Source organism: Panthera uncia (assembly GCF_023721935.1).
Source record: "Panthera uncia isolate 11264 chromosome B3 unlocalized genomic scaffold, Puncia_PCG_1.0 HiC_scaffold_1, whole genome shotgun sequence".
NCBI classification, from domain to species: Eukaryota; Metazoa; Chordata; class Mammalia; order Carnivora; family Felidae; genus Panthera; species Panthera uncia.
In genome coordinates, this window is record NW_026057582.1 from 64,159,903 (window position 1) to 64,172,036 (window position 12,134).

The 12,134-nt window shown below is 40.0% G+C and overlaps 1 protein-coding gene across 6 annotated transcripts in view; it reads right to left on the reverse strand.

Annotated features, from left to right (window-relative positions):
• The window catches only part of ARHGAP5 (Rho GTPase activating protein 5), a 77,746-nt gene extending 67,219 nt beyond the window's left edge, over positions 1-10,527 (reverse strand). For 2 of the 6 annotated variants that reach the window (XM_049612923.1, XM_049612918.1), the window contains exon 1: positions 9,749-9,837. The gene's annotated coding sequence lies outside the window, so the exon portion shown is untranslated. Of the gene's footprint in view, positions 1-7,205; positions 7,430-9,383; positions 9,483-9,748; positions 9,838-10,130; positions 10,216-10,507 lie in introns of those variants that run through there. The other 4 variants (XM_049612922.1, XM_049612919.1, XM_049612921.1 and 1 more) reach the window with 4 other exon arrangements.
• Positions 10,528-12,134: the final 1,607 nt, after the last annotated feature.

Below are 12,134 nucleotides of genomic sequence, written 5' to 3' on the forward strand. Positions count from 1 at the left end.
AATAAAACTATTATATCAAATTTTATAATGAGGCTTCTACACATCCTAATAAATTTGATAGTGGCAGGCTTTGAATCATGAATATTAAAGTTTAAATTAGAAATAAGGTAGCTCTACATGACATTTATGGTTTTCACACCAAATTCACAGTAAACTATCAATTAGACACTTAAGTAACATCCATGTTCTTCTTTCAAGAAGGCTACCTGGTGGTATTATGAAGTCAGCTGCAGAGCTTATGTCATGAGTCACCATAGTGATTTTCAAACAATGATGGAAAATTCTTTCACCTACAGGTAGGAAAGAAGAATACCGGGCAAATAGTTGCTCTCTCCCTCCAAATCTCTCATCAAAGCAGTGCACTCTTTATCTAATTTAGAAGTTTACTTAACCCAAAATATTTTTTTTTTAATTTTTTTTTCAAAAGCCCTAATTTAATAAAAATGTTTTCAGGGGCGCCTGGGTGGTTCAGTCTGTTAAGCTTCTGACTTCAGCTCAGGTCATGATCTCATGGTTCGTGGTTCGTGCTGACAGCTCAGAGTCTGGAGACTGCTTTGGATTCTGTGTCTCCCTGGCTCTCTGCACCACCCACCCCACTCACTCACATTCTCCCCCCCCTCTCTCCCTCTCTCAAAAAAAATGAATAAATGTTAAAAAATAAAATAAAATATAGTAATAAAAAATGTTTTCAGATTTTAAAAAAGTTTGAGAAACCATAGACTAGGGAAAAAAAAAAAAAAAACTGTCACCTGTCATCCAAAACATTTTGCTATTTGTTTAGGTGAGTATGGTATTACCACCTCATGGGAGAAAGATAGCTTTCATGAGGTTGACTGTAATAGGTGATAAGGGCATTTAATTTCAGACACCTGGATAGTATATACTTACATGAATTACCTTCTGGCCCTCAACATCCAGGTCAAAATTCCTGTCCATTAACCAACTGAGGCAGTTTTTCTTCTGTGCTTAAAAAAAAAAAAAAAAAAAAAAAAAAAAATCCTTTCTTTTTTTGTGTGCTCCCAGTAATAAACTAATGGCTAATATATATATGCAGATTACTCAATTTAATTTGAAAATTCCTTTCAAATATGTGTAATGGTAATATCTGATAATGTTGATTCCTACATCTTTCTGATTTTTGGTGTGACTTTCTTTCATATAACTTGTTCTCATTTTCTCATATTTTTACCCATGAAGGAACCAAGACAAAAGTAGCAATGACCTACTCAAAGCAATCCAGTTAAAATGAGTCTCTGGATGACCCATCTTTATTTTCTTAAGCAGGACTACTGCTTTTTATGTTTGCAATGCAGTTTCTTTCTCATTCTGCCTTTAAGTTTACCTTATAACCATTTCAAGGAAATGTTTAGATTAAGTATCTTCACAGAAATTAACGAAAAATGTTTAACTTCAGTGGAGCTACAGGTGATGAGAGAGTTGGAGGGAGAGAGCAACTATTTGCCTAATATTCTTCTTGAGTGGTCCCTACAATTGTTTCAGAAATGAAGCGATCTATACAACTAAGTTTTCAAAGATATTTTACTAAGTCATTCAAACACAACTTGTTCCTCTTTATCGAGTTTTAATAACATGAAGTGGCTTTCCATGAAAAACAAAAACAAAAGCTTTTTAAGTTCTACAAGGAATCTAGGAAACTGAAAAAAATAAATTCTTAGTAATTCTGGATTTAAACTAAAACTTTGTTTTCTATCTTCTCACAGAACTTCTGCATTCATAGATAAAAGGTGTGATATCTTAATTATTTTATACTTTTAAGTTATTACACCATATCAGGAAATTCCTGTTGGTCCTATCTTCATAATATATCTAGAATTTATCACTTTTCATTACATTTAGTGCTCTAATCTGACCCATCCACCATCATATCTGGCCCTAGATTATTCCAAGGCTTCCCAATTAATCTTCGTGCTTCCACTCCTGCTCCCCTTCCCCTATCACTATCAGAGCAGCCAGAGTTTCTTTTAAAACGTAAGTCAGAGCTTCCCATTCTTAGGTCCGAAAACCTCCAGTGGCTCCTAAAAGTCAAATCCTTTCTATGGCATAAGATCTGCCTTCTCCAAACCTATCTTATTCTTTGACCTACTCTCATATATTCTCCCACACTCATTCTGCTCTAGACACACTGAGGAACACTAACACGGTTTCTTAACATGCTAAGCATGCCTCTGCCTTTACACTTACTTTTCCTAATAACTTCCAAAGTCCACCTTGCCTCCTAATTTACTTGCAACTTATTTACTTGTCATTAGACTCTATCCCTCTCTCCACACCTACTCCAGATTTAACAAAGATCCACAAAGGCATAAATCTTTATTTCATCAATATATTCCACAAGGCTCCAACAGTGCCTCCTACTTAGTACTCAATAAATGCATGAATGCTAATAAATATTAAAATCAAAATGTTCTCAATTCTTTGGTCAAAAAAAGAGGAAAGCACATTTGTTTACTGAATAAGCACTGTAATATATTAATCTAAAGTTATTAATGGAAGAAATGCACATATATTTCAAGATTCCAACAACAGTCAAAACTTAAGCCACCAGAATAAAGACTATGATCTATAATACATTTAGCCCTAATTTTTGAAACTTTTAGAATCAGAAATACTATAAGAAAGTACATTTTCCAGAACTAAACAGAAGGATCTTTGTAATTACGTGCTCCAGCTTCTTTAAGTCAAACAAAGTTATCTCTTACATAATCAAATATTTGAGAAAAGACAGATCGGAGCCCGAAGACTGTCATATATTTCACAGTCTCAGGTGATGTAACCTAGCTTAATAAAAGTTATCAACTGATTTACTAAAGATGAATATGGTACAATATTGATACAGTATTACTTAATTTTTATTCTCAGTAACAAATTTATTAATTAACAAATTTATTATTAGCGAAAAACTAGAAGAGGAAATGAAAAAGCCTTTTTAACATATACGATAGTTAAGTCATTAAACAATGTAATACTTGTAGAAGAGTCAATTATATTCCACAACATTTTCTTTGACCAAGTATTCTACCACATAAGCACATAATCTTAAGGTTGAAAGGAACACTAAAGACATCATTCCAATGAATTGGTCTTTACACAAGATTATAATCAAGTGAATGAAAAGAGAATCTATTAAAAATTTCAACAATTTATGTAGTGACTAAATAACCTGGAAGCATATCCTGGTTAGGATTTAGGATTAAACTACGTTAGAATGGAGATTTTGTTGCTGTTGTTTTCACCACATTCCCAACACCCTAAACAGTGCCTGACACAAACTGGCTGTTCAAATATTTGATGAGTAATTGGGCCAGTCTCCAAACTCAGATCCTAAACCACTGAAGTTGTATTTGTAGTCAAAATTAACAAAAATTGCACAATGCTATGGGCCCTAAGTCTATTAGTATAGCGTAACATTCTAATATAAAAAGTCCAGATTTGTCCAAGACCAACAGTTTGCTGGTTAACACAAATTAGGCAAGCCTGAAGGCTCAATGGAAGTATTTCCAGGAGGGTCCAAGTAGGCAGTACTCTGGAGCTCCCGCCCCAAGCCCTACTCAGTAAAGATAATTCTGTTTTCATTCATTTTTATCTTTTGATATTTCAAATATTTATTCTTTGAAAAAAGTTTCACTGCATAAAATATTTGAAAACCAATGACCTAAAATATTTCCAAACAGAATTACTGCCTACCCTATTATTTAATCGACACTTTCCTCTAACAACATGCTATGTCCCACGCCTTGGTATGAAAGTTATTCTAAACTCTTTCTAGACCATTTCCTCACTCCAGTGAAAACAGAAGAACCAAAGGTCGCCTGATTTATATCAACCTATGTAAACAATCCATTAAGAATTTACTGTGGTTACCACTATCTGCTCAGCTTTATGTCAGAAGTTTTGAGGGTACAAAGGTATATGCAGGAAAGTCCACTAAGCTGGCACTATGAAAATGTTCACCTCCCTTCCAGAGTCTGAGTCTTCTCGCTTTGGAGAAAACAGAGAAGTGAAGGGAAGGGCATGATTTCACATTCAAAATTATAATGCTATACCAGAGGGAAATCATTATTTTCATGATACAAACTACATTAAATAAGGCTTAACAATTGTCTCCGTGATGGGAACATTAAGAGGCTGAATAAGAATCTCAGAAAGATGTATAGACTAAAAAGAAGGTATATACTGGGGGGGGGGGGGGGGGGGGAGGCTTAAAAGTACCTCCTCCACTATTTTTAAAGAAACTTTACAGCACCATAACTGAGAAGACAAAGACAATGTGCTACACCATGGAATTGGTAAGTGCAATAGGAATTCAAAAAAATGAAAGATCAGTGCAAGTTGGAATAGATCAGGGTTTGGAAAACTTTTTCTGCACAAGGCCAAACAGTAAATATTTTAGGCTTTGCGTCCATACGGTGTCTGTTAAAACAATCCAATTCTGTGGTCACAGCGCAAAAACAGCCATTGACCATACTTCAATGAATGACCATGGTTGTGTCTGAGAACTAAAATTTGAATTTCATGTAACTTTAACATATCACACATATTATTCTTTTAACTGTTTTCTTAACCATTTCAAAATGTAAAAAGGCATTATACAGAAGCAAAAGACCAGATCTGGTCCAAGGGTCATAACTTGGAAACTCCTGGTATAGATTAAGTTTCAGAGTAGAGAAAGGACTGGAGGCAACTCTGAAAAATAGACTGGATTTGAATTTTAAAAAGAAGTAATTCTAGGTGTGTGATTAGGGTGGAGTGGTTGAGCATAGCTGTCATGATGAAAAGTAGACTTATTTCTTATTTCACTTATTTCTAAAGATAAAAGGTACAACAATAAGAAGGTCTTCAAGGGCAAGCAGGAGTTAAACCTTGTAATAAGCAATAAGAAGCCATTATAAACTAGCAGTGGAATACAAAATTAGATTTGCTGAGGCACAAAGCCCAAGAGATGGACAAATACTGGAGACTTGAAACACCTGAACTATCACAGAAATGAAAAGAGCAATCCAAGAAAAAAGAATTTGGTGACTGGCTGCTAATGATAATAAAGACAAATGAGTCAATGTTTCTTAATGAAAAACCCAGTTTCAGCAACAGACGGTAGTATCACTTGAGTTTCAGGTGACAGTATTTCTGAAGAAAAATGAAAATAAAGAAATGAAATAAGGCAACATCAAGATTAGCAACATAAATTTGAAGATCATAACCTTAAGAAAATTATGTAAGAGATCATTTAATTTACTACTCTTATAAAAAACATCTAAGTAATTAGTCAACAAAGAAGAGTAGCAAATCTGGATTTTTCAAAGCTCAGATCATATAGGAATGTTAATTTTCCACTAGTTCTATAAACTGTCAACCAAAATAAAAATAAGTAAATAAAAAGAGCTATTATTTGGCTTTGAAAAGTTAAGTATGGAAAGAAACAAAATTTTGGATCAGGAAGAACACATGATAAACGGGAAGAAAACTAACAAACTATCAGAACCAACGTACAACTTCTTTCAAGGCTGCTGGTAATGCCAAATACAGCAAAGAGGATAAACAGTAACACAAAAATTGTTTCTTTCCCCCATCACTCCTTCTATTAAAGGAGTGATCTATCTAACCTATTAACTTTTCCCCACATCTTTCAGTTTTTCTCAAAAGGTACAAACTGATGCTCTTACATTTTTACCTTGTATTTTCCTCTCACCTGCCAACCTATCCTCACTTCCCTGTGCTTTTGGTCTACAAGGTCATTAACTTATCTAATTGTTTTTTCCTTACTTATTCCAATCCTCTTCAATTTCCAAATCTTATCTTTTTAATCTAATTCCTTTACACTGATTTTTAAATCAGTATGTCCTGCCTTCTATATGGTTCCTTCTACTCTATGTTGAGCTGGCATCTAACCATTGCTAAATTGTCCAGCTCTCTTTCCACCAAAGCTATAAGCTCTTTTAAGGGAGTAATATTTTATATTTCCTTGTATCACTTACAGTGCTATAGCTGCTCAATAAAATATTGTTCAGGAATAAAATATGCTAAATCTAATATGAAGCTAGAAAAATGAAAACTCACTTTTACCATTAACTCTTCATGATGAAAGCTGTAGAATCTAACCAAGAGACACATACGGGTCATATTTTAACCTTAAATTATAAATTTATTCATAACTCTTATTCCCAAGTAATAGTTCTAAGTAAGGAGTCCAACACAAAGACATGACCAAACATTAATAATCTATTTTTACTGCAAATCTAAGTATTGTGGACAGGCAACCTCCAAAATACAGGGAAAAAAAAAAAAAAAAATCAACCTTGCTTACCATCTCAAACTTCTATTTGCAGTTAATATATCCCAATTCAAATGATTAATTCTTCTGTAAACGATTCCCAAAGAGACCCTGATAGAAATAGTTGTTCTCTTTTCTGCATCTCTTAGTACTTGTACGTATTTACTCCTTTATAGTTACTACCTTGTCAACTAAAGCTCAAGCTACACAATCTCTAATTCATCTTGGTATCCTCAAGGCCAGGCGCATAGCAAATGCTAAATAAAGATAATATGAATTAATGAATAACAAATCAAAGGCCTTCTTTTACACATAGATTTCTTTTTTCAAAGGAATTTTCATATTTAAGTACAATAGATTTACCAAAAATAGAAGTGACTGTGGTTTGGGAGGGTGGGTTGTCAAAGGAGGTCTCATGCCATCCAGGAAAAATCCGTAAGGGGTTCAAGTACCAGAGTTTTAAAACCAATTGAGTTAAAGTTCATACTTAATATTTTTAGCACTGAACTTTTAAAATTTCTAATATGGTTTTTCCTGGTTTGATAAAATGATTAACTACAACCTGCATTTAAACAAATAGAAGCTTGCTTACTCAAGTCACCATAAGATGAATGACTTTATCAAGGTTTCTTCACCATTCTTAGAAAACCAAATTTTCTTAGTGTACTTTAAATGTATTTTACAAACATTTTTTAGAAACATCAATACTACTAAAGCAGAACACGTGAGTCAATTATATTCTCTGCATACCTTCTTGTGTGCGAAGAAAAAAATCATGGGTCTTACAGCTCTAATACTTTTTAAAATTTCTAAGGAACCTGAAGTTGCAACAAATGAAACTTACTCTGTAGCTATCAAGAAAATTTGTACTATGCCATTTCATACTTAAGTGAGGAATACTAAAGGCAACACTTACCTGAAGTCCTGCTAATGTTGAAAAAGCTTAGTAGTCTTCCTGAGACATAACTTTTCCTTCAGTATTAAAAAAATGAGTTAAAAACTATTATTCTAAGCTGTACCACAACTTCCAAAAAAGGAATGCAAACACAGTATTTTACTCCTTAAAAAAAATATATTAATTTTCAAGGTCAAAATAATTTATTTTCTCCAAAAGGGTTAAGTGTACTAACTCTGCTTTACAACAGAAAAAAAAAAAAAAATGTGGGGCTTAAAACATTTTACAGATGTGACAGAATTAAGATATTAATTTTGGAATACATTTTTTAAATTGCTAAAGTGGGGCACCTGGGTGGCTCAGTCGGCTGAGCATCCGACTCCTGATTTCGGCTCAGGTCACGACCCAGGGTCGTGGCATGGAGTCCCAAGTCTGGCTTTGAGTTTAGTGTGAAGCCTGCTTATGACTTTCTGTCTCTCCCTCTGCCCCTCTCCTCCGCTTGCACACTCTCCTTAAAAACAAAACAAAACAAAAAACCCTAAAGTAATTTAAATGGGAGTGGGGTACTAAAAAATGACAAACATATCAGAATTCTGCAACAATTCTTTCTTATAGCAAAGTATAACTGATCCATTCCCCAATGCTCTTACAACTAACATATACAAAGAATGGCAAAATAATATATGCTAAGGTGGATTAAAAAAATGCAGCCTACACATGACAACCAAATCAATTGTCATCTAGTCATCTGTGTCCTTCTGACTAAAGACTGCTTTAAGTCAGTCAGATCAATAGTGCTATTTCTTGAAAGTTACATACATAGGTATACACAGATTTTCAATCATGTACGTTTAGTCTCATAAAGTGCTCCAAGGCCTGTGCAAGTTTTTTGGTGATCCACACTTAACACTCTCTTCCTCTGCTCTACTACACATATGGGAAATGTGGGTCAATTTGAAAGAGCCAAAAATGAGAAAGCAATTTAAAATGGAAATAAAACCTTAATTTGGCAACTGTCTAGTAGTAGGTTACCTATATGGTACATATATCTAAAAATACTCATTAAGAATACAGTTTTATCATAGTGAAGTCAAGTGAAATTGACAGTAAAACATCTCCAAAACACATTTTACTAATATATCTTAACCAAATATTTTTCCAAATGTTGCATCTGGATCAAATTTTTGGGAAAAGAACCATTTTAAACGAAGATTTTGGGAAATATTTCCAGAAGTGAATACAAATGAATTCAATGCAAATAACTCCTCTGCCCCCCCGCCCCCGCCATATACTTTGAAACTGAGTACTGATTTTGGGTGTTTTAGGTGAAGCCGGCAAACCCCCTCACACACACACACACACACACACACACACACACACCTGTAGAAGGCAGCATAAGCAAATACCAGTAAATACAACGACGTATTCCACCGTTTTACAACTGAGTATTTTTAAAAAATGACATCGTTTCCTATCACAAAGAAAAAGGCAAATTATATTTAGGAATTTAAACTTAAAAACGGGCGTACGTAGGTCTATTTTGGTCGAGACTTAAAACACTTAAAATTCCCATTTATTAAGCATGAGCCAAAACTGGATTTCTATCGTATGGCAAAAGTATAAGCGTCTCCCTACAACTTTGTCGGAATTTTACCAAACGTCCCAATAGTTTGCCTTTACTTCCGAGCACCTTTCGGCGTCAGCTACACCCACAGCCTCCACCTCACTTGCATTTCTAATAACGCTGAAGAGGGAGGGTGTGAGGGAGTGAGTATTTATGTGTGGATAAGTGCGCGCGCGCTCCCGCGCGGTTCCCCACCCCCACCCCGATACTTTTCTTTAGTGGAAACAGAGGAAGAATCTAAAGGTTATTCTAGCAAACACTCAGTATCAAAGCCTCAAGCCGGACGCAGTCAACCCAGAAGACTCCCGCGTTTTGGTTGCGCAGTGCAACTTCTCACACCCTTGCCCGAGCTTTCGCAGCAGATGGGAAATTGGTGAACAGAACCCAGGGAGGAGTGGGGGAGATCGGGGAAAAGTGAAAGGGCCGATCCCCCTGAAAAGCGCTTAAGTTTGCAATGAAGATTGTGTCTCCGTGAATATGCGCCCACCCCCCCCCCCCCGCTCCCCCTTCCAGGTGGAACTCGTTAACAGCAGCAACCCAGCCAAGAGACACCGCCACCTTCCCTCCCCACGTACCATCGGAGAGCAGGGCAAGTGAGGGCGGCGGGCGAGAGCGGACGCCTGGCGGGGCCGGCGCGATCCCCGGCCACAACCAGGCCTCCGGCGACCCCGGCCGCGTCACCTGTGGAGAAAGCGCCCCCTCCCCCGGCCTCTCTGCCCTTCACGCCGACCGTATCCCCCCCCCGCGGCAACCGCTCCCCGCTCGGCCTGCGAGGACCGAGCGCGGCGCCAGGCTCCCCTCCGTGGCTGCGGGGCCCCAGCGCCTTGAACTGGTTACAACCGGCGGCGGCGACCGAGCGGGGCAGCCGGTGGCGGGAGGGTCCCGGTCGGGGAGGGGGCGAGCGGGCAGGCCCGGAGGGGCTGAGATGGCAAGGTCCTACCTAACACCGTGGGTCTCCTCCGTCTCCTCCTCAACGGCAGCGGCCCCGGCGGTGGCGGCGGCAGCGACATTCCTGGGGAGCGCTCCCGCCGCCGCCGCCTCCTCCTCCACTCTCTGCTCGCCTCTCTTCCCCGGCGCGCTCACCCAGCGCCGCGTCCCCTCAGCCACCTCCCCCCGCCCTCCCCAACACACACGCCCCGAAACCTTAAGCCCTACAGCTCCCGCTGCCGGGTAACCCACCCTCCCTCCCTCCCTCCCGCCACCAGCGGCGGCCCCGTCCCTCCCCCCTTCCCCAGTGCCCGCCGCCGCGCCGGGCTCAGTAATGGCGGCCACTCGGGCTCCCTCGCGCTGACGGATCTCTCTCCCTCTCTCCCGAACTTTACCTCAGCATCTCTCCCGGCGCGCACCGCCGGAACGCACGCGCGCGCGCGCAGCCACACACCCGGCCGGGGGCGGAGCGGCGGCGCAGCCTCGACGGGGCGCGCGCGCGCGCGTACCCGCACCGCCCTCCCCACAATTCCCCGCCCCCGCCGCCCTCACCTCGCGGCGCCTCCCGCGCCGCGCGCCCGGCTGGGCCCCGCCCCTGCCCTCGTCTCCGGGGAGCCTGGGAAGGCGCGAGCGCTTGGGCCCGAGGGAGGGGAGCAAGCGCGGGGCCGCGTCCTCGCTCGCGTCCGGGCTCCTCGATTGGCTTCTGCCCCTCCCCCTTCTTCCTCCGCCTCTCCCACCCATTGGTTCCCTCTCCTACTCCATTCCTTCTCACCTTTTCCCTTTTACCCATTGGCGTGGGTATTTTTCCTCCGCTTTCCCCTTTCTCCGTATTCTCCTCCTCCGTCCCATCCTCCACGCTTTAGAAGCTGCAGACCATGCAGCCCTGAGCGCGGTAGTCTCCGAACCTTCCCTGCGTTCTCCCTTTCCTTCTGTTCCGGTTTCTGGCTGAAACTGAGAGCAAACCACAGTACTGCAAAAGAACCTGATACCGTGTTAGCCGTTGCAAAATATCGCACGGGCACTGAAAGATTTTCGGTAAATTCCCCTATGGTCTCCGAGCATTAAAGAACTGAAGAGAGGAAAATATGCGCCCTAACACGTTGGCGGGGACCTGCTCGCATGGATACTTCTGCATGTGCAGCCAGTTTCCTGTCTGGGGATCGCTCGCTTACTACAGACATCACCCGCCCGGGACCTGGTGCCATACTCACCCAGAAGGCAAAACTCCATGGGAGCAAGAATCCCATTCTCCATCGACATGGCAGAGACTCACAGGCCCGTGGTTTATTCCATTCTTAATGGAAGTTGAGCGAGATACACCAAGATTTAGGGGTTTAAGGTGGCCCCAAAGACGCCGGCTCCACACCACTACCAGCCCAATCTTAGGAAACATCGGCCACCAGGCTTCTATTATACAGCCTTAAGTATATTCAATATTTTTTTAAGCTTACAGAAATTTTACAAGTTTGGGGGTGCCCTGGGCTTTCGATGTATTTCTCTTCCGGGCATTGGTACTGAAAGGTGGAGAAAGGACGGACAGTAGAAAAATGCCTTTCCTTTTACCATTGAAGAAACTGAAGTCCTGCGACTTTCCCAAGGTCATCAGAATCTTAGAGATCTGAAAATAGTTGCCAGCAGATAAAAAATGAGCAAAAACATGAATCTACCCCAATTTGTTAAGTCTAAAAGAAGTAATTTGGGGAAGAATTTCTCTTGGGGGAAGATTTGTTTTCTACGCTGAAAACAGTTAATCATCAGTAAAGTTAACATTTAAAAAGTCTTTTAAATTCAAGTTACTCTTTATTTCTTACATAAGGTACTGGAGGTAGCCAAGGTTGCTTTTTTGTGTTATAATGATGCAGCTGCTGCCAACCAGAAGTACATTTATGGTCTGTTACTAAGCTAGAAAAACAAAAGTGCCTTTTCGTAAAAATTACAAAATTTGTCAGTAAATCTATTCCAGTATTCCAGCACAGGTTTGTTCACACCCCTGCCCCTCTACTCTGCATTATTTCTCAAAGGTAAACTTAATAGACAAAGCAGAAGAGAGGTGTTTAATTCCTCTCTTACTCCCTAACTGTAAAAAGGCATCACTAAAATTCCTTACTGTAGCCACTTTCTTGCATTTGAATGCTGCCAAAGATGTTAAGTAGTTAAGGACTGTAGGTACTTATTTTCTATCAAACCATACACAGGGAAGGATGCAAAAGAAAACTTACAATTAAAGTAAATATAGAGGGGAGGAAAGGAGAAAAAGAAAAGAGGAATAAATTGGGGAAAGGGAGTGGAACCATCAAAGTGAGGTACTAATGCCCTAAAGTACCCATACCACTTGTACAGGTAGGAAAGTTCATGCATTTAAATGCATTTCATGACCTTTGTACTAAGAGTCCTTAAAA